The 25254-nt window shown below is 41.6% G+C and overlaps 1 long non-coding RNA gene across 1 annotated transcript in view; it reads right to left on the reverse strand.

Annotated features, from left to right (window-relative positions):
• LOC131581584 (uncharacterized) overlaps positions 1-25254 on the reverse strand; it is a 92823-nt gene that overhangs the window by 60389 nt on the left and 7180 nt on the right. Inside the window, exons 2-3 of the long non-coding RNA XR_009278120.1 lie at positions 7716-7769; positions 5806-5905 (exon numbers count right to left, since the gene is read on the reverse strand). This is a non-coding gene — a long non-coding RNA (uncharacterized LOC131581584). The remainder of the gene's footprint in view (positions 1-5805; positions 5906-7715; positions 7770-25254) is intronic.

Below are 25254 nucleotides of genomic sequence, written 5' to 3' on the forward strand. Positions count from 1 at the left end.
AAAAAGTTCAATAAATCACTTTTCTTCCAATGTTTTTGCCTTTAAGAGTTTCCTCCTTTTCAGCTAAGCCCTTATTTAACTTCAGCTGCAGTATAACGAATCTGCAAGCTTCACTGTCTGGCAAGTTGTTGAAGAATGAAATCTTGATCTATAAATTATCTCAAAATCTACATATCTAAAAGTACAGCACATGCTCACAGACATTTAAATCCCATAGGTGGTAGGTCAGACCTAATTGTTTCCACCATACTCTTTACCCTGAGCACACAGGACAATATGAATCCCCTTGCCCATAAAGGGAATAGATCAATAAAGCCTATCAAGATCCATGAGCTGACTGATTACACAGAGTGTAAGGGAAGGATGAACATGCTGACACATACAGAAAGTAGATTCACATTTGTGAGTGCATGCTGAAGATCCATATGGGCAGATAAGTACAAGCTGAGAGTGCTTGAACAGAATTCCACTTCTCTCCCAAATCTTACATGAACACAGGACTGTAAGAAGAAGATTAATAGCCTCCTGCACACATTGGTTACCACACACCGCATCATGCTGACAATCCACACACATTGCACAAGAGAAAATGGAAATGGCTGATGTAGAAAACACTCCAAGGATTTCATATTTGTGGAATTTCTCTTTTGCATTAGGCAATACCTTTATTTCAGTAATTCACAAAGAGGTTACACATGCATTCTGAAAGGGCAGACTCAGCCAAAACAAAATTCTCAAATGAATACCTTTATTTAGCATCATAGATATAAAAACATCTCCAACCATGCCAGCGTGTGCTCACTATCAAGTAGAAATGTGCCCCAGATTTTTTTCTTTTTAAAAAGTGAGCAACATAGCCACAGAGAGGGCTGGGCAATGAAACTATGCATGTATTTCCTCAACATGGGTTTCTGTGGAAATCCTATCAACAACGCTGTCTGGTTTCTCACAGTGATTCATCACCATGCTGGCCCAGGAGGCCAGAATGATGTAAACTAATCTGGAACTTTCAAGGAAGCATAAGGAGCATTGGCACAAAGCTCTCATCAAATTTCATTTATTGTCTAACTCATTTAGACCCCTCCAAAATCCCCAACATAAACTTTGTATTTTAAGCACAGGTAAAGTTGCTGACCACTAACTACTGCCAAAATAGCAATTGTTGCCTCTGCTAATTCTCCTTTTGAGGGTATCAGTGGCCTCTGGGGAAGCAACCAAACAGAGATGCTAATATTGTTTATAAAGCTTGGAAGCAGCCAAGCCAAGCCCTTTGCATCCAAATAACCTGAAACTTTGAGCTCAGAAAAAGAAAAAAAGTCATCTTTTATTTCCAGCTCTAGATCCTCTTTTTAGTGAGCTGAGCACAAACCAGATCCAATTGTCTTTTCTTTCACTAACAGCAGACCCTGCTGTAGCAGCAAGGCCCCGCTGAGAGAAAAGTGAGAGTCCAGAATTTGTGCAAATCTCAGCCTTTGAGGATTTGATTTCTCATACTCCTACAGTAACTTAGCAGATCTACAGGTAGGTATAAAAATTTCTCATTATAGCATTTAAGGAAGTGAGAAGAAAACTGTTAAGATAAAAGGCACCTATATCTGAGGTGCACAGAAATAAAGACTGCAGTTCAAGAGAATGCAACTGAAATATTCTTGTTAGGGGGGAAAAAAGTGGAAATATCCAAACCCCAAACATTTTGGGGTTAACTTTCATATGCAGACATAGTCTTTGTCAGTATTTTAGACGTATAAAGGAAATTTCAGTGAAAGGTTCAGCCAGTATAAAATCCTTCAGTACTGCCACAATGCTAATGATTTTCCAAGCACCCAAGCTAAAAATACTTGACTTTTTTTTTTTAAAAAAAATTACCATTTTCCATTCTTTCTCACTGAGAACTATGAAAAAGAGGCCTAAGTCTCCAGATTCTGCTAGTAAGTAGTTGTGGGCATAAAAAAAAATTCATTTTGAAGACATGACAACAGGGAAGAAGAGGGATTCATAAAATCTCCAAATTTAATTTTTAATTTAAAAAAAAATCAAACATTAAAAATATCAGTAAGGAAGTTAAGAAGTTTAGAGTATGAAAACCAGACTTTTTTATCTCATTTATGAACTTCAGATCTTCAAACAATATTTTATAATGCTACCTATGCTATAATTTTTTTTAATGTCCCTCATCACATGTGTTACCTCATCTATATTGTTATATCAGCAGAGACATATCCATAGCTTACAATAATCCCTACACACCTTAGAACTGGATATGTTCAAGCAATTCTTCATGGCCCAAATATATACATAGAAAACAATCTTAAAACTCGTTCTTAACTCTGTATTAGTTCTTTCTCTCTAATTCATTGAGACATCTAAGAATAGCATACAGGATAAAGAGATTCAAATGTATGCAAATGTATATATACATATTTACACAAATACAGCTGAGGTTGAATAGATGTGATCCAGCAGAATGGATAGAAAACAAAATATAGTTGCCAGCTTCCCCTATAATAACAGTTCCCCATGGCATGGGAAAAACATGAACTAGTGCCATCATCTCCAAATTGTGAACATTATTTCTGGTGATACGACCCCAAAAACCCTTTTTTCAGTGCCAGGATGATCACTGCACTGATATCAGTAACAAGTTTTATGTTATTTAAAGAATTTCTTGTCTTTTAGAAGAAAAATGAAATATTAATTTATTATATGGTGGGTTTTTACAATATTGCTCATTAAGTTCGTTCTTTTGGTTGCCAGGGGGATAAGGTAACCCAGCTGAGAGCACAGCAATTACCAAGGCTTGCTCATGGCTGCCATGATGTCCTGCTAGCAGAGGAAAGACGCAGTTCAGAAATTGTCTAATACTTAGGGGGAGACACCACTGCTCTCATTCTGTGAAAATCCCACACACATCTGCCACAGGCTTATTTGCTGGCACCCCTCACAACACCAACAGCTTTGTTTTGTTTTCTCCTGCATCTCATTCCTTTACTGCTGCTTTTCAGATGGGCCATCTAAGGGATCCCTTTGTTACCACTCTTATAACACTTCTAAAGCCATTCTGAAATCAGTCATTCTGGAGTCAAAATGATCCAGATACAGTCTTTTTATTATTTTTATTTCTAAGCTGGTTACCTAAACAGCAGACAAAAGCCATTGCCTCCAAGATCCACTGCTCTTTGGAGTATGTCATGCAGTGTAGCTCATCCCAGATACTTTAGAGAGATCTTCTTACAGGATTGGTCCATGACTGTTGAGACTTGTGTGCCAATAAGCAAAAAAAGAAAATGGCAAACCACTTGCTGCTTAGTAATTTTTAAATGAAAAACCATGATTGAAAGGAGGATAAATATTTGCATCCCCTGTTCTCACCATTCCCCTGCTTACCTTCTCCCAAACCTCAGCAAATTTTTCACAAGCAGAAACAGCAGTGACTCTAATTCTGTGAGCATGAACACACTGAGTCAGCAAAACGTGGTACAGAACCTCCTTCTCCATGTTGTTTAGAATCAAACAAAGGAGAAGGAGACACATGTCCTTTCCAAAGGACACTTTCTGTTAGCAGTAAACAATGCTCTTAATATTAAACAAAGCTACTGAAGAGCAAAAAGAAGTAACTCTTTTCATACCTCCCAGCAAAGAGGTGGAAGCATGAAGCAAAAAGGTGCCATGTCCCCTTTCCCAGAAAGAAGTCCTGCTCTTTCTGCCCTTTGCTAGCCAGATCTCTGCTGTATGGCAGATGAGAAGAGGTCACTGCACGTAACTTCCCAGGCCACTGAAGGACTGCTCTGCCCCAAAGGAGTCTGTCCACAGTGCCAGGCCTGACTAATGGGACTCAGCTTTGCCTGAAGCACTTGAACAACACAACCCTTTGGCCATCTCAGCCAGCTGGTCACAACCCCCCAGACTCTGGCACCAATGAGGCAATGGTGCCTCTCAGAAGGGCAGCAGCAGCACCCTCTCCTTTTCTTGGATTTACAAAGTATAATTTTGTGTTACAAAAGGGCTTTAGAGTGCACAGACTGCCTGGGGACATGGCAAACTCTAGAACCCATCTTTGCTGTTAGAAAGCACAGAGTCATCACACACACGTTAACACACACAAAAAATACTGGAAATTTGAGGAAAAGGACAAGACTGTATGCTGAAACTGGAAAAGCTGCAAATTGATTCCTTAAACTGCTTTTTCCAAAGAAGCCAACAAACAGCTTTGCTCTGCCCTCAACACACCTTCTAACAGGCCTGCTTATTGGCAAAAAGAGGCTGCTTTTAATCACATGACTCCAGAGTTCTGTTGCCCCATGAGAAACAACACTAAATGATTTTCAAACCTATGAAAGAAAATTGATGCAGGAGTCACCTTCCCCTACAAGTCCCACCACAAATTCCTGCAAGTGAGAAACTGAAAAAAAAAAAAAAAAAAAAAAAAAAATAATTTAAGGAAATTAAACTATATTGAAAAGTTTAAATTAAAAAAAAAAAATGAAGGGATCCATGAAATGATGGAATTCAAGATCCCTGGGGAAGTGAGGAGAGCACACAAGTTCCCTGTCCTGGACTTTAGGAGAGCAAACTTTGCACTCTTCAGGAATCTGCTTAGTAAGAATACCATTGAAAAAAGCCCTGAAAGGAAGAGAGGCCCAAGAAAGTTGGGTTATATTCAGGAATTACCTCTTCCAAATTCAGGAGGGAGACATCCCAACAAAAAGGAAGTCAGGTGAAAATGCCTGGTCTGTGTGGATGAACAAGGAGTTCCTGGAAAAACTCAAACACAAAAGGAAGCCTATAGAGGGTGGAAACAAGGACAGGTGGCCTGGTAGGAATACAAAGAAATTGTCCAAGCAGTCAGGGGTTTTTAAAAATACTACTTTCAATACGTACTTTTTGGGAGCTCTAAAGCACCAGAAAGCCATCATCAAGATTCCACCAGAAATGCAGTTTAGAATCACATGGAAGATTAATATTTACTGTGAATCCTGTTTTGACAGAAACATCTTTCCATGTTCTCTAATCCTTTTTACAGTCCCCTAGAACACGCCCTGACAACCTTTGGGGCACACTAGAGTACAAGCATTTACCACTGTTACAACACCACTTTATAGCTCCCTGTTTAGACTGCAAATACAATTTTGTTGATGCTGCATGAGCTGCATTTTAAAACTACAGCTTTCTGGGTACTGGCACATACTTAATCACATGTTAGATCAGACAGTTACGCGCTCCCATCTGTGCCACAGAAGATTCTAATCTTTCTTGGGTAGGTAACAGTTTTATCTGACAAATATTTTCAGAACACAGCAGCTGAGCTACCATTTATTACCATTTCCCAAGAGGGATTTGACCTTAGCACCTCCTGGCATTCTGCAGCAGGTACTATTTCCACGCATCCTGCTTCAGTCATGAACAGTGTTAGAGAACTGACTTTTCTAAGAGAAATTTACCATACAATGTTTCCAAAATCATAGAAATGCTACTGGAAGATATAACTGTCAATTTTAAATCAGTGTATTTAAGATGTCAGTTACAGTTGTTATAGTACTATATGTTTTCATTTAGTTCAAAGCACAAGCATATGCAATAATTTTCAAGAAATAGAAAAGCATCCAAGGAATCAAAAAAGCAGGTATTAAAATCAAGTATACTACTGCTGGAGTGAAAAGAGTGGGAATCAGAAACACATCAGCCTTGATTTTTAGTGGGGTTTTTATCACTGCAGTATCAATGACCTTGATGACAGAGAAGTTCTGGGGCATTATTACAGACACAACAATCCCAGGTTACATTTTCTGTGGGACACAAGTTACTTACATGGAAAATGCAACATTTAATCACTCTCCTTCAGTTTCCTCAGCTGTGAAGTTAGCAAAATAGGTATTTCTTATCTATCTCCAGAATGTGTTCAGTAATGCTAAAAGAAGGAAAATTACATGAGTCTTAGCAAAGAAAAACTATTTAATTCCTCTCTCCCTAACAGATAGCTCTACCCAGTTCTGACCCTCACACTTCTGTCTCCTTACTCATTCACTGAAATCCCACCAGATTACATTTTAGAATAGTTTATATTTGAACTGGACATTATAAACATTTTATTATTGTCACTCAGTGACAATAATCTCTTCTGCTAGTTCTTGTGCCTGTATGTAGAGTTGTAGTGTCTGTATGGCATTTTCTGAAATAATATATAACTGCTTTTCAGACAAACTGTCTACCTCCTGCTCGCTTGAGGCCAGAACTTGTAGTTCCTGGGCAGAACTCCCACTGGAAGATTTTGCATTTCCTATGTATGTCAGTTGGTTGATACCAGCTCCCATGTTGGGAATTAATAGTGCACTGAGTCTGCTGGGCCTAAACTCTTCACTGAGCAATCTAAAGCTCTACTGGATACGACAGCAGGTTAAGTTCTGCAATTTCCTGTACTTCCTAAGTACATCTGGACCACAATTACATAATTATCTCTTTTGTAGTTTGAGTTTGTTTGGTTTGGGGTTTTGTTTTTGTTTTTGTTTTTTACACTTAGAGTTACAGCCTTAGTAAGTACAGGTTACTGCATATAATCAAGTCAGTGAAAATATCAATAAAAATATAATTCAAACATTAGCACTTTTTTACTTTTTTTAAAAAAAAATCTTCAGCCAGAGATGGACAGTTAGATCATTACTAACATTATTAACATTATTAACTAATAATCCAGTCCAACCACTTCTTGTTCATGTACTACTTGTTCCTTGTATCTGAGGGAGAGACAACAGGGTATTATTTTCACATTTCGTATAAATGTTCCTCGAACAAGGGTGGAAGCTTTCAGTCACTTTTCATTCCTGATAAATTCAAAAGACAGCACAGCATCTGACTGTCTAGCTCAACAAGCCTGTTTTCCAGACATACAATTAAATGGTGTTGAAAAATCACATCAGTAGGAATTACTAGGTACTTTGGACTTTGGAGTTTTTGAGTTTGGTCCAAAGACTTTCCTTGACTTCTGTAACATTTACACTGGATTCCTCATGAGCAAGGATTCAGGAACCCAAATTTAAACATCTCTGCCCTTTAAAGTCTTGGGCTATATCTTTCCCTTAATCCATTTCTCTTTGCTTACAGAGCTGGTGTGAAAACCTTATGGCATGTCTACACTATACAATGCAGAAATCCCTGCACCAGCTGGTGTGAGTACCCAGCATAGCACCATGCTGAGCCATTAGCCTGGGTCCTGGGAGTAGTATAGATATATTAGCATGGCATTACGCCCAGGCTAATGAGCTCAGGCTAGCTCTGCATTATACTGCTTTGATCCAGAACGAGCTCCTCTGCAGCTCACACAGCCCCTCACTGCACAGAGCTTGCTTGTCTCTGCACTGCTGAATGTTATCTGTTCCACACATCACAGGCCTGTTCCTGCAGACCCACTGCTGTCTGAGTGCCGTGGCTGTCTGAATTCTAAACACTCCACTATGCAAAAATGTCTGTTCCTAAACTGAAATTTATTTATCTATCCACACACTGCAATCTACAAATAAACAGAGCACCTGCAACTCGCCACATTTCCTATTCAACACTGACTACATCACGTGCTTATATTGTGACTGAAACATGGAGTTTTAAATGAATCCCAGTAATCATCTGTTAGCTCTTTTGCCTTTAGTTTTGTGTGGAGAGGGAAGAATTCTGCATTTTAGTTCCATCACCCAGGTCTAAACATTGCTTCTTAAACCAAAACTTACATTTTCTCTCTCTGTTGGCAGAAGCTTATCTCTTGAATAGAAGAGAGAAGATCACTAAAATAGAAAAAAAACATCATTGGTAAGACAGGTTGACTGACAGCCATTGCAATTAACTACAAGCTTTCAACTGCAGTGTATTTCTGTGTCATGGGCAACAGTAATGATTAGAGATACGTGCACATATATGTATGTAACTGTATTGGTTACTTAGCAGTTATACCATGTCATCACTCTTAAGAGATTTCTTTCTTCCTGCTTACCTATTCCAAACGATCAAACATATGTCTTTGATCTGCCTGAAAGGATAAGTATCTTACCAAGGGTATGAGCACATGAATAGCTAAGTAAAGCTCCTGACACAGCAGAATGCGTTTGCACACACCTACGACAAAGGCTAAATGCTGAAATGGAACAATCAGAATAAAAAACACTGAAAGGAGCAAACTTGTAATTACCAACACGAGCAACATCCTTTCCTCATCAATCCTCAGGCAAGCTTATATTAAGCCATAAAGGGTTAGACAATTCTGGAGGGATAGTCTTTCAGGGTTTTTTTGTTTAATGCTTTGGAGCTAAATCATGCTTTCCTTTCCCAGGGGTGCACAAGACAAAGAGGCCAGATGGAGCCCTCTTTCCCTCCCCAGCACACCTGGGCAGGGGCCAGCCTCAGCGCAGTGCCCAGGGGAGTGTCTGGAGCTGTGGCAGCCCGGGCAGCAGCTCCCAGCCGGGCCAGGGGCTCGTGTCAGCTCTCCCTCGCCCACGGGCGGGGATGGCAGCGGGGGCAAACGCTCCCTCCAAGGCACAGCCCTGCGGCAGGGCACCTCCACCCTCACCGCAGCGTTTAGCACATCCCAGGGCCGCAATCCATCCCCTCGGAAGCGCTGATATCATCCCTGCATGCTGCAGGCAGCCGCTGCCCGGCTACATCTCCAGCGCCAGTCCTTCCTCCAGGCACAAACACCGAGCCACGGCCGAGCCAGACGGGCTGTGCCAAGGGAGGACAATAACCTGAGCTCCCGAAGCAGCAGCGGCTGCTGCCTGCCGTGCTGCCCGGGGATGGGCTGCAGGTTCCCAGCAGGACACTTCAGAGGTGCAGCTGGAAGCACTTCAGAGGCATACCCTGTGAGACAGGGACGGCACTTGCAAGGGAAACACACGAGACGAGCTTCCAGGGCTGCGAAACAGCTCCCTGGAGCCCTAATAAACAAACCAATTTAGGTTTATTCCGCTCCAGGGCGCAGCTGCAGAAGCGGCAGCACACTGCAGGGCTGACAGGAGCAAAAGGGGCTCGGAGCCGGGGGACACCCCCCTCCCACCACAGCTTGGCTGCAGTGACAAAGGTGCTCTGCAAGGCTCCCTGGCTCCCAGAGCCAGCCCCTCAGTAATGGTGGCGGAGCACACGTGAGGGATCATGGATGGAAGCGAACAACACGGGCAACAGGGTCAAACCATGTTAATGAGCAGAGCACCCTGGAGCACAGCAACAAGGCCAGCCCTTGGCAGGAGCGCCCAGGGCATGGCACTGCCCAGAGCATGGCACTGCCCAGAGCATGGCACTGCCCAGAACGGGCAGCAGCCCCTGAGCACATCACACGGCACTGCCCAGAGCGGGCAGGAGCAGGAGCCCCTCAGCACATCACACGGCTCTGCCCAGAGCGGGCAGGGGCAGGAGCAGCAGATCCTCAGCACATCACACGGCTCTGCCCAGAGCGGGCAGGAGCCCCTCAGCACATCACACGGCTCTGCCCAGAACGGGCAGGGGCAGGAGCCCCTCAGCACATCACACGGCACTGCCCAGAGCGGGCAGGAGCCCCTGAGCACATCACACGGCACTGCCCAGAGCGGGCAGGAGCCCCTCAGCACATCACACGGCTCTGCCCAGAGCGGGCAGGAGCAGCAGCCCCTCAGCACATCACATGGCACTGCCCAGAGCGGGCAGGAGCCCCTCAGCACATCACACGGCTCTGCCCAGAGCGGGCAGCAGCTCCTCAGCACATCACACGGCTCTGCCCAGAGCGGGCAGGAGCAGGAGCCCCTCAGCACATCACACGGCTCTGCCCAGAGCGGGCAGGAGCCCCTCAGCACATCACACGGCTCTGCCCAGAGCGGGCAGCAGCCCCTCAGCACATCACACGGCTCTGCCCAGAGCGGGCAGCAGCCCCTCAGCACATCACACGGCTCTGCAAGGCGACACAGCTGCGCCCCGGGCAGAGCCTGCCAGGGCCAGCGCCTCTGGGCGAGCCCTGCTGACTCCTGGGGCAGGAGCACCAGAAGCGCTCTGGTCAAAGTACAAATGTGATCAGATCTCAGGAGGAGAAAGATTTCTTACAACAATCAGCTCCAACCTGACTTAGAAAGAAACCAAAATATCGAGAAAAAGAAAGGAAAAGGTAGAAAGGGCTACAACATTTTATGTTGTTGATGTGTTTTCTAGTTTTGTTTTGTTTTCATGGCACATAACAGAGATACTACATTGACTAGAACAGAATCTCAGAGTCAATGCTAACAGTAAGAGAATAAAGACACCCTGTACCTCTGCCATCATTTTAGCACTGATTTCACTAACCACATTATTCTCGGCACCATCAAGTGGCTGAGGCCAAGTTACTTGATGCAACTAGTCTCTTTGTTGCAGAAGAGACTACAGAGCCCCTCCAGCTACAGCTAGTCTCCAGATTCTTTCTCATGGGAGCACTTCAGGAACGCTGTATTTCACATCTAAAGCAGATCAGGGCTAGCACACACTGGTCCTGGTTACACTCTAACAGCCACTGCAGTGTGCCCCAGCAAGAACCAGCACCTCACACCACAGCTGTAAAATGCCCACCCGTTCCTCCTGCACTGCAGCATTGGCACAGTCTGGAGGGCAGCCACTCCAGGGCTTTGATAAAGAGCTTGTTCCACTGTTCATTCCTCTAGAAAGGATGGGGATGTTCCATAGGCGCTTTGAAGGACCACTAAACCTGAAGTACAAAACACATCACAGGAGAACCTGGGAGGGAGCGATAGATCTCCAGCTCGACACAAGTTGGAAAGAGTATCTGTTGTATGGCAGATTGCTCAGTCCTCTTCAGTTGAATTCATATATTTTCTTCACACTGTCACAGCAGGAATTTCACATATATGGAGCTCAATATAGATTTTGCATGGGCATACTTAATCCCCCTCCCTCCTTTCTACTCATAAAACATTCCCACCTTTAACAAAAGCTTATCATCAGGATAGCCTTTATATTCTGTGCAGGCACTAAGGACCTGTCCAGCACACTGCACTGCACCTCTCAGGTGTGCCATCCACACAACAACCACACTGCCTACATTCTTACACCAAGGCTGCAGCCCTGCTGAAGGTGAGCAAATCCCACTGCTGTTAGCCACAGCTTCTCTTGCTCTGCACCTTTATCTAGGTCTGTGCTCACTGAAAGGAGTCTGACAGAGTTAGCCAACCCATCAGCATTTCTGAAGGCTGCCCCCAGCCAGTGGTTAAACCAGTCCCCATGAAAGGAGCTGCTGATGTGCAATTTGCAGAGGAGGAAACAATCTCAGAAACTGTATGTTGTGGGACAGACCTCTGCCCACTCTGCCAAATCACATGCCACCTTCACATTCACAACACAAGAGCACATTTGACTGTTAAGAGGTTTTTGGGGAAGGAGACTAACATATAAAGATGATAAAATTCTGCCCACTCAGTGTTCACTGAGAAGGGCTTTGTCCATTGCTTTGATTATTTATCAAAATTCAAAATCTATTTTCTCAGTGGTAACAGCATCATAATCATTTCCTATCCCCCTTCCCAAAACCCCTTAATAGCAAAGGTATTTCACAGGCAAACATTTCTTTTTTAAAAGGCAGAGCTCATCTTATTTTAGAATCTAGTATCTATGCCAAGACTTCACACTGTGCTGAATGCATTACAACATCTACCAAAAGTGCAAAATACATTTTAAAAATGGCCAGGCAATACACTGAATAGTTGTGGTTTCTGAACACTTGCCAGTTTTAGTTAGAGGAGGTTTTTTTACCCTGTGTAACTTATGGGCACATTGAGAAAGATATGTGTAAAGCGTTCTTGCAATCTACTATATCACAGCAAGGAGATTTGCAAATGCTTTTGTTCACTGAAGCACAACACATCCAGAACTACCCCTGTATTTCCCTTCCCCATCATGTGGCATTATTCCTTTTCAACATGAAATACTATATAAAGAAATTACCTTTGGCAGTTACAAACAAAGTCTAGAATACATCCTGGTTATTTCTGGGATTAGGATGCTGTGACAATCAGGGTAAAAGTTACTAATTTTTTATTAAGTTTAAAGCCAAGATAAGTTATCCAAAAAAAAAAAAAAAAAAAAGTTGTAGGAATCACAATGTGCAAAATCTTAGCATATGATGAGTCAGAGTAATGAATGGCTTGCTTGCTAGAACTGCTTGTGAGTACAGTACTGCAAGAACCAACCAGACAGAGGATGGAGGATTTAGGACTCATAACCAGACCTCCTATGAAAACATGATCTGAACCTTTACCAAATATCAGCATAATCCTGATTCAAGTTTGCAAATAGGTTGGGATGATTCTTTTCCCATTACACTTTAGTTATGGGCACTTCTGGGGAAAAAAAGAGCAGAGAGAAAAGCCAGAAAACCAGCAGGCAGCCTTTGTGAAAGAGACTGAAACAGGGTTCTCCCTAAGGAGAGGAAAATAGCTGCAGATGAGTCGAGTAAGAGAGAAATGTAGACAAAAGCAGAAGGCAGCTTAAAAGATTTTTAGAAGTTCAGCAGCCAGAACTACTGGAACCCTGATTTCATTAAGCAGGTCAGAGATGACAGATCAGGGGGTGTGAAAACAGAGCTTGTTGGTCATTTTCTAAGTTGTTTTTCAAAAGAAAATGTCAATTAGTTGAAACCAAAGCTTTTGGCAGGAATATACACACTAAGTTTGTCTGGAACATTTTCTCGGGTACAAAATGGCATTTCTGATCAGAGAAATCATGTCCCAAGAGCAGCCAACATCCCTGTCACTAGGCCAGTGCCCTGAACAGCACTGCAATGCCTGCACCAAAGGTGAGGGAATCCCAGGTTGACAGTGACCCTGGACAGTGAGTCTACCTGACCTCACACAGCAGTCTGTACATGCACCAGCCCAGAGAGCTTCATTCTGCACCCAAGTTAATAAAGCCAGCTGCTCTTCTGATGTAGCTGGACCACTTTCACAAAAAAAGACTCACACCGACCCTGTCTACTGTCTCTGCACCTTCCAGGAGGAACTACCTTGAGTCTGTACCCAAATCACACCCAAGCCACTGCCATTGTCATGGGTAATCTATAGGTCCAGAAAAATCCACACATCTTAATTTCACTAAAGTTTTTGTTTAAATTTTGTCACTTCATTTTGAGATGTAACTAAAATGCAAATTATATTCATATAGTCCCTTATCCACAAAAAAATTCATTCAAATCCATATAAACAAAAATTATAAAGCTGAAGAAAACATTTTCTTATGAGTGAAAAAGAAAACCAAGATGAGGTTTTACTTCATTTCCTCATTCAACATCTTGTTCAAACCCATATATACATGTAAATACCTTGCAGGTGCTGATTATATGAATTCTCTGTTCTCCAGTGGAAAGATGTCCCATCTGAGCTGTACAAGATAAAATGCAGTCCATGGCCATGCTACAGACATGTTTTTATTCTCTCTGCATATTTTTATTTTCTCTGTGTGTTTCAATTTCTATTTTATCTTTCCTTCCAGTTGTCCAGGGAGTTCTACTAACAAACCTTATGAAGTTCCTGTGAAGAGACAGACACTGTTCCTAGGAAAGAGGAGATTGCATGTTAGTTCAGTTCCAAAAATGGCTCCAGGTGCATACAAACACCTCAGGAAACACTTGGTGTATGTACAGAGAACAAACACCTCCAGATTTCTACCTCCATTACTCAAAAGTGCCTGGCTTCCTTGATTCTCCAACAGGTAAAATTTCTGAGGATTCATGTGCCCTAAGCTGATTTCAGGTCTTGGAACAATGGCTGCATCAGCCACTTTCTTATGTATGGAAACAAATACAGCTACTAATTTTGAGAACAGTATTACTCACTCCTGAAACTGAGCATGCTAGTTATTTACAGCACAATTTACAGCTTGACCATTAGTCAGATGTTAAATTATGCCTTGTGATAAAAGAAGGCTTAGATCTGCTTCCTGAACAAATATGATCAAGCTTGCAAAAAGTGAAAGCAGATGGGAAGTTCTGTTGCAAAATTACTGCAGAAACAAAAAAGGAAAAAAAATCAATGGTGAAATATTGATGAAAATAAAATTCAGATGGAATGAGATAATGTGCAAATCACTTGGTGAAAGATACATCTCCAAATATGATTTAAGAGACATTTCAGTTCCATGGTTACACATTTAATTTTCCAAACCATGAAATGTTCCATTATTGTAATAGCTTTGATTGGCTGTGATTCTGCCAGCAAAACTACTACAGTATTGTTATAATGATAAATTTTGCTGCAAGAAAGGGCTATTATATAAGAATGACTCCCTCAGATATTTATAGAAAGAGTTTTTATTTATTTATTTTAAAAGGCTATAATGAGAGAGACTGGATTGAAAACAAAGAAAAAAAGAAAATCAGCACCAATCAATATAATGTTCTCAATCAGTCTAAGTTTTTCATATTTTGAATTGTTTCAAGGCTCCAGAAAAACACAGAAGGAATCTACAGCTTTTACTGTTTTTTTAAGATGTGTTTTCACCTCTCTGTTATTACTATTCACTCCTTCCTTCCTTCCTTCCTTCCTTCCTTCCTTCCTTCCTTCCTTCCTTCCTTCCTTCCTTCCTTCCTTCCTTCCTTCCTTCCTTCCTTCCTTCCTTCCTTCCTTCCTTCCTTCCTTCCTTCCTTCCTTCCTTCCTTCCTTCCTTCCTTCCTTCCTTCCTTCCTTCCTTCCTTCCTTCCTTCCTTCCTTCCTTCCTTCCTTCCTTCCTTCCTTCCTTCCTTCCTTCCTTCCTTCCTTCCTTCCTTCCTTCCTTCCTTCCTTCCTTCCTTCCTTCCTTCCTTCCTTCCTTCCTTCCTTCCTTCCTTCCTTCCTTCCTTCCTTCCCTGCCTCCTCTCCCCACTTTTCATCCACATGATAGTTTTGAATTGAAAATATATTTTTCTGTTATCTTTCTCTCTATTTTTTTTTCCATGACTATTCAGATAGGACAATTGTCCAGAAATTAACTAAAAATATATTAATATTTAGCTAGCTAGCTGCCCATCCATGTATACAGATAAATATTAAGTAGATGTGTGAATCTGAGGCAAAATTAATGACAAAGGTCAAAAAATATCACCTATAATAAGCCCCAGAAAGAGTATCCAATTATTGTAATAACACATTTGAAGTATAATAAAAATTTAATGTAGGGACTAATTTTCATTTAAATTTCACAAGTGTTGTGGGAAATACCTTTCATCATCACTCCTGAAACCTGAGAGCAAAACCACCACTTAGTGCTAGGAAGTTCAAGTGTAAATTTGTGAAATAAATCTTCTTTTGTCCTTTGGGGGTAAACTAGATTAGCAGACAAAACAGAAGAAGTAAAAATACAGCTACAAGCATATTTAGCAACAAATAAAGGCAACAAACAGGAAGGTGCATGTTGCAAGCAACAGTCAAGTAAAATTATATATTCTTTTTTTTTTTCAAATATAAGCAAAAAGTTCAGAATTAAAATCCATTAGTGAGTAAGTTAATGGATTTGTGACAATCCCAGAGAACAGGCTTCATTGTGTTAAGCTCTCTATCAATCTGCTTCTGCTGATTGTATTTTTTATTCCCCAAGAATGTGCCTACCTTCAATATCCAAAGGGAGACTAGCTGGCCCAGTGCAGCTTCAATGTAATGTCAGAAGTCAGGCATTAACCCACCAGCTCTTAGGGCTCTTCCTTAAGAGGCCAAAAGAAAAAGGAAACACACCTTCACAGCTTTTACTGTTTTCTCCACATTGCAAGGCATGTCCATGTCTTAAGACACAGCTGAGCATACACAGCACAGTGTAATTGGTGAAAGTCATAAACTTGTTCTACAGACCTGTGTCTAAATAAGTTTTCTTCTACAATTTTCCTATTGTGGAGTGACATGTTAAGGTGGCAGCTGGTAAGAGGTACTGCCAGAGCTGCAAACCAGGAGGTCCTCATGTCACAGGACCCTATGCCTCAGTGATAAACCACCAGATGCCTTCAGTGTACAAACACCCAGCACAGGCCTGGAGGTTAGAGAGTCCTGGGGAAATCCTACTGTTCCTGCTTTTTCCAAGCTGCTGAGCCATGAAATTGTCACCAAATGGTCAGAGGCACAAGCCTTTGTGTCACAGCTCTGACACTTTTCACAGGGCACTCACTTCTAGACTGTGGCAAGCTCCCATTTGTGTCACTGTGGGGATGCCCACACCTCCAGTACCAAACTTGCTGGACTGAGTCCATCTGTTGTTGCCTCCTTCATTTTGTGGCTGTTGGGGGCCTGGACAGACAGCTTGCAGTGCCTCTCAAAACACTGTGTAGGCAACACCATGATCTGCAGGGCCAGGACCATATTTCTAACACCATCACCATATGTCTTCTGTCAGAGCACATAGCATGGATGTCAAGTCCAAGGAAGAGCTCTCTCGTTAGACATTTTCAGGCTCCTCTTAGGCCATTTGGACATGCTCTTATGGTTCCCACCAAGTATCCTGCAGAGGCAGGCTCTTGACAACAAAGCCCTTGCATTCACAAGTGAATGAGCATGGAAATTGTTTCATTAATGGCTCTGCACAGACACACCAAACTACTTCAATAAAAAAATACTACCAGTTTTTTATCTCACAGAGGGCTTGAATAAATGAATATGCATCCCACCTCTGTACTGTAGTCACTATCTACTTGGCTGAAGTAGTCCTAAACTCCTCACTGAACATCTCCTACTACAACTGAACACAGAGCTGACTCAACATTGCTCTCAATGCCACACTCGGCAAGGCAGTGCCATCGGACCTTGGAGAATGATGGTGTTCTGCACTGGAGGCTTTGAGAGTAAGATGATTCAGAATGAGTGATTCCAAAAGAGCCTCTAGATTCATTCCCATCTGCCCTACTCCCACACCACACTCAATGTGTTTCTTCCCACTCACTAATAACAGCTCTTGCCTCCTACATGCTATCAACACCTGACTGTCTTTTCTCACTGCAAGAGAGTAAGTGCTTATAATGCATTCAAAGCACAATTTTGTCTGACACGTTGGTTTTAGCTAATTCTCTTAAGGGCTTTTTTTTTTCCCTGCTAGAGCTGTTTCATTTGTAGGAGCAAATAAGCCCGAATGTCTCCTGCCACATCTGCTATCATCCCCTTATTCAATAGGCTGCTAAAGGTTACACTTCACACAACAGGATTGCCTTTTCCCACACTCACTGAACCTGATGAGAAAATCAGGACCAGATATGTACCTCGCCATTCAACCCTTCTGTACCTGTCTGATATGCTGGGGCAAGCAAAAAGCTGGGAATTGATTCCTGTGTGAGCAGTTCTGCCTTTTCCAGCCTTGCAAACAAAATCTCAGACAATGCTCCACCTTGAAATACTTCCCTGTTTTTCTCTTATGCTTAGATCTTTATAGATCTTATAGCCACCTTATAATTCATCAGGCTGGGTTCAAGTGAAAAATAAGATTGAGAGAACACAGTTAACATGCTCCCTGACCATGTGTCCTTAACAGGACACAGCCCCGGTCCCAGATGCAGAGCATGTTTTCTTTCTCAAGTAAGATCATCATGGTGATTGGGACTCCTAGCAGGCCACAAGGGAATCTATCTAGCCAGAAGGCTTTAATGCTCGTTTTGGACCATAATGAATCAAAATGTTCTGCCAACACTGAGTTTTTTATGAAAGAAAACAAATAAATCTAGCCAGCAACATTTCTAAACTAGCTCCTCTATTTTTAAAGCGTTCAATTTCCCACCTAATGATTAAACTCAGCAAGGAAAAATGAGGGAAGATAGAGAATCTGAGTTCAAAAAATTTCAGCATATGGAATAAAAAGTTTCCAAAGCTCAGGCTGACTAACACCGTCATGCTAGAAAAATTGAGAGAGAAATACAGGCCAGCATGAACTCTAACCTTAATATTACTGCAACTTTATCCACATATTTTACCATGGTTTCCTAAAAAATGAGGCTCACACAGTCACATAAAGCCAGCTTGTCTGTGTCTGATTATAAATTCCCTCTCCTCCAGTAACTTCTGAAGCCATTGGCCAATTTTAACCAACTCTGCCAGAAAAGCAGAGGTCTGAAAAATAAACACCTCCTATTTCTAACATGAAGACAAGAGACACCCTCTGAAGAGGAGGGCCTTACTTTGCACTTCCACATGTTCTGGAAATGTGGGATCAGTTTTGTGCTGTTTCACAGTATTCTGATGGGTGGACACAATGTTGGCACAAACAGTAGCTGTAACAGGCACACACATGACATCCCCTCAGTTTTGGGAGACCAAAGTGAGGGATAGGAGCAAGAAGGACATCCAGTCTGGTAAGGCCAACAAAAAACTGCCAATGATTTTATCAACTTGGGCACAGTGGGCCCTCAGCAATACAGTGAACTCCATCTACTTTCCAAGGCAGGTCAGAACTGCAGGGAGATACTCTTGCATCAAGCTTCTCAAAAGCTGCCTTCATTTGGTTCCATGCTGTTCTGCAGCACAATGTCAGCAAGTGCACTTTCTGAGCATGACATCTGTGCTTGCAAGAGAGGGAAGACAGCACCCTGATATACACAGGTGTTCGTGTAGTAAAGCATGTGTCCAGAAAGCTGAGTGTACAAAAAGAGAAGTGCCCTTTGTGCACTCTTTTGGGAGCTGGGAGCCACATTAACAGCTGCAAAATGGGAGGAGAGTAAGCAAGATCAGATAGGTCAATTAGATGCAAAAGTAAATGGGAAACTTCAGCTACAAATTTTCTGTAGAGCCTAGTTTCTGCAGGAGCACTGGAATTCACCAGTCTCACTATTTATTTAGAATTATGCAGGTTTTCCACAACCAGGATTTTCCAGCTCTCTTATAACCAGTGTACTGTGCACCCTTATGAGCCAGTTGTTTCCTGCTTGGTTAAATAAGCTCACTACTTACTGTAAATTCCACATGTTTTCAACTACAATCAGCTGATCTTATCCCTCCAGAGTTTTATCAGGTGCAAGAATTAGCAGGCTCTACACTCCTGTACACAAGGGAGAGGGAGTACTGAGATGAGCACCTTCCATCCCCACCTTCCCACCACATTCCACACACTCACACACCTGTGCCAGACAGCACAGGGCATCCCAGCCCCTTGCTGGGACCAGAGCCTCCTCTCCAGTATGGCCAGCAGAGCCCTGGCAGGTGGGAGCAGGACAGAGGAGGAGTGGCCAGGGTGCTAACCTGCACCAGGCATGCCAGGGAACCATGGATAATGGCATCACAAGCATTCCCTGGTATGACTTCGTTTTCTCCAGGTTCATAACTCCCTACTGCCACTGCTGAGTTTCCCAAGGATTCTTTCTATACTTGAACCTTCTCATAGGTGGCAGGGGAAGGGAATATTTCACTTTCTCCTGCTGCCCAAACAGAGCATTTATCAACCGGCACACCTACCACAGTTATTCAATAAGCATCAGCTGGTAGTCTTGAAGCTCTTGCCTGAATATTAAGCTATAAATCATCATGATTTTCTTAAACTAATGCTGAAGACTCAAAGCTCTTGATCCTAGACATTGTACCAAAACCCAGAATGAGAATATCCCTGCTTAGGACTCAGGGTTGCCACAATATATTAATGTTGGCCAAGAAGACTCCTTGAAATCTGTTCAACTCCATAGATATTTCTGGAAATCTTACTCCTCTGCTCCTCAACTTCTTCAGTCTTACTGCGAAAGCAGGTCCTCATTTCCTTGCATAGAGTCTGGCTCTGCATAAGATACTCCACTCAAAACACTTCTGCAAAGCCATGACTGTTAGGCAGTTAAATCCAACCACCCAGTTTGGTTGGCTGTCCACAGCAGCACAAAGTTTTATACAAAGGCTGCAAAACACTAAAACCTGCCTGCTAAATAAATTGAACTGGATTGATCTTCAAACTGTCCTGTGGAAAGACTGCTTCCAGGACTTGAGTAAGCTAGCATTTAGGAAGCTCAAATACTTCCATTGCATTCTGCAGTGATTTCTGTAATTTGTAATTCAGATTCTGTAAAATCTGTAATTTCTCCCTTGCTTGCAAGAAAAAAATTGCCAAACAGGCCAGCAATCAGGCCACAAACAGTTTTTAATTCAGAGAAACAAAGCTGAAACATAGAAAATATGTGCTGAAGAATCAACACAAAGTGTGCATGCACCTCTTCCTCATTATATTGTGATTTCCTTCTCCATCCATTTATATGCCTCTCTTAAGCCCTCCCACACTGGACACTTCCAGAATCCCTCTCTTGCAAACCTGCACCTTCCTTAACCCCTACCCCGGCTGCTGTCTCTTCCTGCCCCTCCATCCAGAAGTCTCCCTCTTCCCTGGAACATAGCATTGCTCCTGTTGTATTCCAGAGTACCCAAGCTCTGTTTTCCCCATCTCTCTAAGTACTACACCAGACAGAGGAATTCCCCTTTCAGACTATGTACCTTTTGACTTTTGCTACCATATGAAGGAAAACATTTCTCCATCCACAACATTTCTATATAAAACAGCCCTGTGTTAAACTGGGCACAACTTTGTTCACTTGGGACACTGCCTAACCTCTCACTGGGCTGTCATATCACAGACAAGCTTTCAGACTCACTTTCCCCAAAAGCCAAAGAGGCAGATTGGGTCAGATTTAGGACACTAGAGAGAGAGCGAGCCTTTGCTAGCTGTGATTCTGCTCTAATGGTCTTTTCCATCAAAAGGCCTCTTCAGGTTATGGTGGCCGTTTATAAACAGGATTTTATTTCAGTTAAAATTATGCAAATCACTTAAGTTTTGCAAAAAAAAAAAGCCCCAAAAAATTGCTAACCCTTTGGCACAGTTTCTAGTGAAAAGGCACAACGTTGTTGCAGCCTGAGAACAGTGAGAAAAGCTCCTGCTGTCAGCACTACAGAGGTGGGGAACAGCATCCCCCCAGGACAAAGGCCTCCACACCTCTGGCATACTTCCTCCATGAAAATGTGCTGTAAGCTGCAGTTTCAGAACTGACACATCCCACCCTTTGTGACCCTTCACTGTTTTGCTGGCTACCTCACTGCAGTCTCATACCAGCTTTGTTCCAGCAAGTGGGGTGGAAAGGACCTCCAGCCACTGAGAACTGCTATTCCACACAGACTGCACATCAACACAGACCTGGGCAAAAGCTGCTACTGCAAAATGAGGATGGCATCTCCACAGATAATAGCACAGAAGGGCCTCAGGAAGAGCACTGTGCAGTTTCTGTTTTGGTAATGAATCACAGAATCATAGAATCATTTGGGTTGGAAAAGACCTTTAAGAACAAGTTTGGTTAGGGGTTTTTTGAAGATACTTGCAGTGTTTTCTGCATACTTTCTTACCCTTTTAAGCTAACAGACTCTATGGCCATAGAGGAAAACCCCTGAAAACTGCTAGCCATGATTTCTCACCCTAACAAAGTAACAACATATCAGAGCATGCCACAGTTTCTATACTTGAATAAATACATAACATAAATAGAGTTGTACTGTTGATTTACTAAATGTCAAATTAAGCTCCATTGGGATTTGTTTTTTCAGGCTTCCAGAGCTTAGAAATCACAATTTTTCTGCCATTTTTTTCACTCTCCGAGACAGTTTCTCTTCATATCATCACGAGGACTGTTGCTCGTTAGCTTTTGCAACACTGACCTGTTTTGGACCTCTGAGTACGGCTGAATCTTCTATGGGATAAAAACAATCCAAAACCCTTCTGAATATGTTGCAAGGCACACAGGTATTTCTAAAACTGTTTAGAACTGTCTTCCATCCTGTACATATTTCCCTAAGCAAATATTTATTTAACTGACTAAAGTATTAAAGATAATCACTATAATTTTATTTAAAGAGATAATTTCAATTTCCATTTAAAACCACTTTATTAGTTCACCATTTAAGACATACTCAGCTGAAGCATCATGTCAAATTGCTAGCGTAGATGCAAATGTTTTAGTCTAAAAATTGCCAAGTAACACTGATTCATAATGCAGATACATCAAATAAAGAGTGGAAGTTAGTAGTTTCTATATTTTTGCCATGCTTTCTTAGCAACAAAATTTGTTTCATTCCAAAACCCAAAAACTGACAAGTATTTAGCCTTAGATACAATGGAGTTTTTATTTTTCACACTTTTTGCCTGTATGAAAGAGATTTTTTACGCAGTATTTCAAAACAATAATGTCTCTTCCACACCTCTGCTGCAGGCATGTGCTAAACAGACGGGGTCTGCTGAGATTGCCAAAGTAGCAATAAAATAGTTCAAGACCTTTTTAACCTTCATTTCTTTCAAAGAAAATACAAGGCATTTCTTAACAGTTTCAGTGGGCATAAGGCAGGGATTGCAAACAACAAACCTGGCCTTGTAGCAAACCTTAGGAAACACTGGCTGTTTTTCCCAGAAGAGCATCATCATAGTTTAAGCTCTAGTTTTATAAAGTTCTGTTTTCCAAAGCTAAAGCATGACTGTCCATGAGGATATAGTGCTTAAAAAAGCAGTAAATATTCTAAGAACTGATACTTGGTGGAAAAAACAACTTTGGTAGAAAGTGCTTCATCCACCTCCCAATAATAGCAGTGAAGCACTCAGTCACACTCAACGTTGTGCAAAACAAAGGAAAAGTTGAACTAATCATACTCAGTGGAAATGTTCAGTGAGGGTCCCAAATCCTGCAGTGCCTAAAGGTGCTGTACATGCAGTATGAATTAAAACCACAGATTTATTTGCTTTTCTAAAGTTGAGGTTACACACACACCTTCCCCATGTGAGAGGATCAGCTGGAGTAAACATGCATCCATTCCAGGATGATGAACTGGACAGTTGGGCCTTGAAAATATGTGAGCATGCAGCACAGTAAAGTGAAAAAAGTGCTCTTCTGTCAGTGAAATATTTTTTTTCCTTAAAAAAAGTTCAATAAAAGTGTTTATAACACCACCTACATCCCCAAAAAGCTCATTCAGAACGGTTGGAATAGCTGTCCATAAAACAGTACAAAACCACCCCAAGCAGAAGCAGATGGAACTTAACTGAAATGGTGGCAAGTGCATCTTACACAGCACTTACAGCACATTTTGCCTCAGGGTTTATACATTTGCTCATACAAATCCTACCATAAACATTTGAATGGGTTGTAAAGATACAAGGTGAACTAGATAATTTTATTTCAATCATGCCAGTCTTCCTCAGCTTAATTTTGGCTCCTTTCTCTCAATTTTGTCAAGTTTAGGCATTTTTTAATACCTGTAGAATACAAATAGGCCTTTTTGGTAAGAAGTATGTTCTTCAAATCCCAATCTCAATGTTTCAAACTATACAATCCTAAGTTTGAACCTACAAACGACTCCATGCTATATGCTTTAAGAATTCTACTATTTCTTACAGAGTCCTTAAAATGTTTTCATTGTTTAAAATAACCTTTTGTCAAATCCCAGCTTCTTTACCATGCTACTGCTGTCTCTACATTCCAGTAGGGAACCACTCTCTACTCCTCTGCTAGTGGTGTGGAACCTTCAACAATTAGCAGTTTCTGGTTGTCTCTGCTCTGCTTCATTCTTTACTCCCCTCCCTGCCAGCTGCTGCTTATAAAGTAGATACCTGTCCAATGATTAAAACAGTTACTCAAAAATAATTAAGAACTATTTTTTAATGGGCATTCATTTGAGGGGCAATAAAATGATTGCATTCTAACATGTTTCATTTGGTGCACTTTTGAAACAAGAGCATTTTAATAAATAATTCATATCAACAGAACACAAAATTTACTGGCCTAATACCTTTAGAAACATGCATACAATGAGATAAGATGTACATACACGTACATGTACTTAGGTGTATTGTATTTTCATATTCCCATTATTACAACAGTCCTTATCATCTCTGATAAATGAAAGTTCCTGTCTGAATCCAGGGTAGAAGACAGATTTCTTGCTAATGCATCTCTCAGTATATTAGATAAGGAAAAGCATAAGATTTACCCCTCACTCTTGCATAACTTGATCAGTTATGCAAATACAAGTAACACCAAAAAATAAAGACTTTGGAAGAATTATCATCAGCAGGTCTCTTTCTTTTTAATTTACACTGAATGCATTAGGATTCATGAAGACATATCTGCAGGGGTCAGTCTATATTTAGATATATATGCCCAAGCAAAACCTGCAAGTTTTCTATATACATATATACACTGTCCAAGAGAAAATGTTGAAGTAGAAGCAGTCCACAAATGTTCCTAGCACAAACAAGGGTACTTGTGACCCACAAAATGCAGAAGCATTTTATAGCATTTAAAAATCATAGTGATAAAATGCTTAATTTGTGTAAGTCAGTCCCTGGGCACCACTTGAATTCTGATGTTGAACAGTAAGATAAGCAGGGTCCACAGGTGAAACAAGCATGCAGAGAAGAGCATCAATGAATATGGGCTTGGGAACAGGCTCTGCACACTGAGCATGGTGCTTTCAAATCCTCAAGATGCTGCTGAGGCATGAAGCACATGCACTTTACTCCCTACCCCCAAAACAGACTCATTCCAAGTATTCGTTTGGCCAACGACCTCAGTGAGAAGAGCGTTAAGTCCCTGTTGAAAATGCAGATTTGCTACAGGAACTCTATAAAAAGTAAATCAATTTTTTAAAAAAAATCTCTAAAAAGCAAGTGTTTCTTTCATCTGTTCCTGACTTCCTTATTATTTCAGTGTTGGATGTAGAAGAGTAAATAAATCTCATTTTATATCTGTGACACAATTCCCAGCTGTGGTTTCCTCAAGTCTTTCCAAAGCAGCTTTTTGGCAAGTTAAGATGATTTGGCACAATCACAGTCACAGAAAATATATTTTATTCCTAAAAGGATTATTCAAAGTTTAACGGGCTGTAAGAGCATCACATCCACTGAAACTCTCAGAGAATCAGAGAGAACTGATTACTGCCTGGTGTACGCCCCTCACACCTTATGAAAATTTCCTCCAGTATCCTCTTTTTGGAAACTCCCAGCTTTATTTCAAAAAACCAAAGATACAGCAATAGGTATTGTGGCAATGTTCATGGCTGGGACACTTGTTCATGGGAGCCCTACTGAAATTCTGGTTTTAAGTCTCACTTAGGCTCAACAGCCATAATTCAGCTCTGAGTTTGGACCCTCCTGTGCTGAACCCAAACCACTGCTATGGGGTGAAAATGGTAAAATCCTCCAACAGCTTTCCCATTGAGATTGTGACACAAAAGTGTTTCCATTTCAGCATCTCCTGAATAAGAATCATTTATTTTTACAGCGCGCCTCCAGCATTTCCCACACACTTACCAGCTGAAGAGAAAAATCCTC

This window comes from Poecile atricapillus, chromosome 8 (genome assembly GCF_030490865.1).
Source record: "Poecile atricapillus isolate bPoeAtr1 chromosome 8, bPoeAtr1.hap1, whole genome shotgun sequence".
Lineage (NCBI taxonomy): Eukaryota > Metazoa > Chordata > Aves > Passeriformes > Paridae > Poecile > Poecile atricapillus.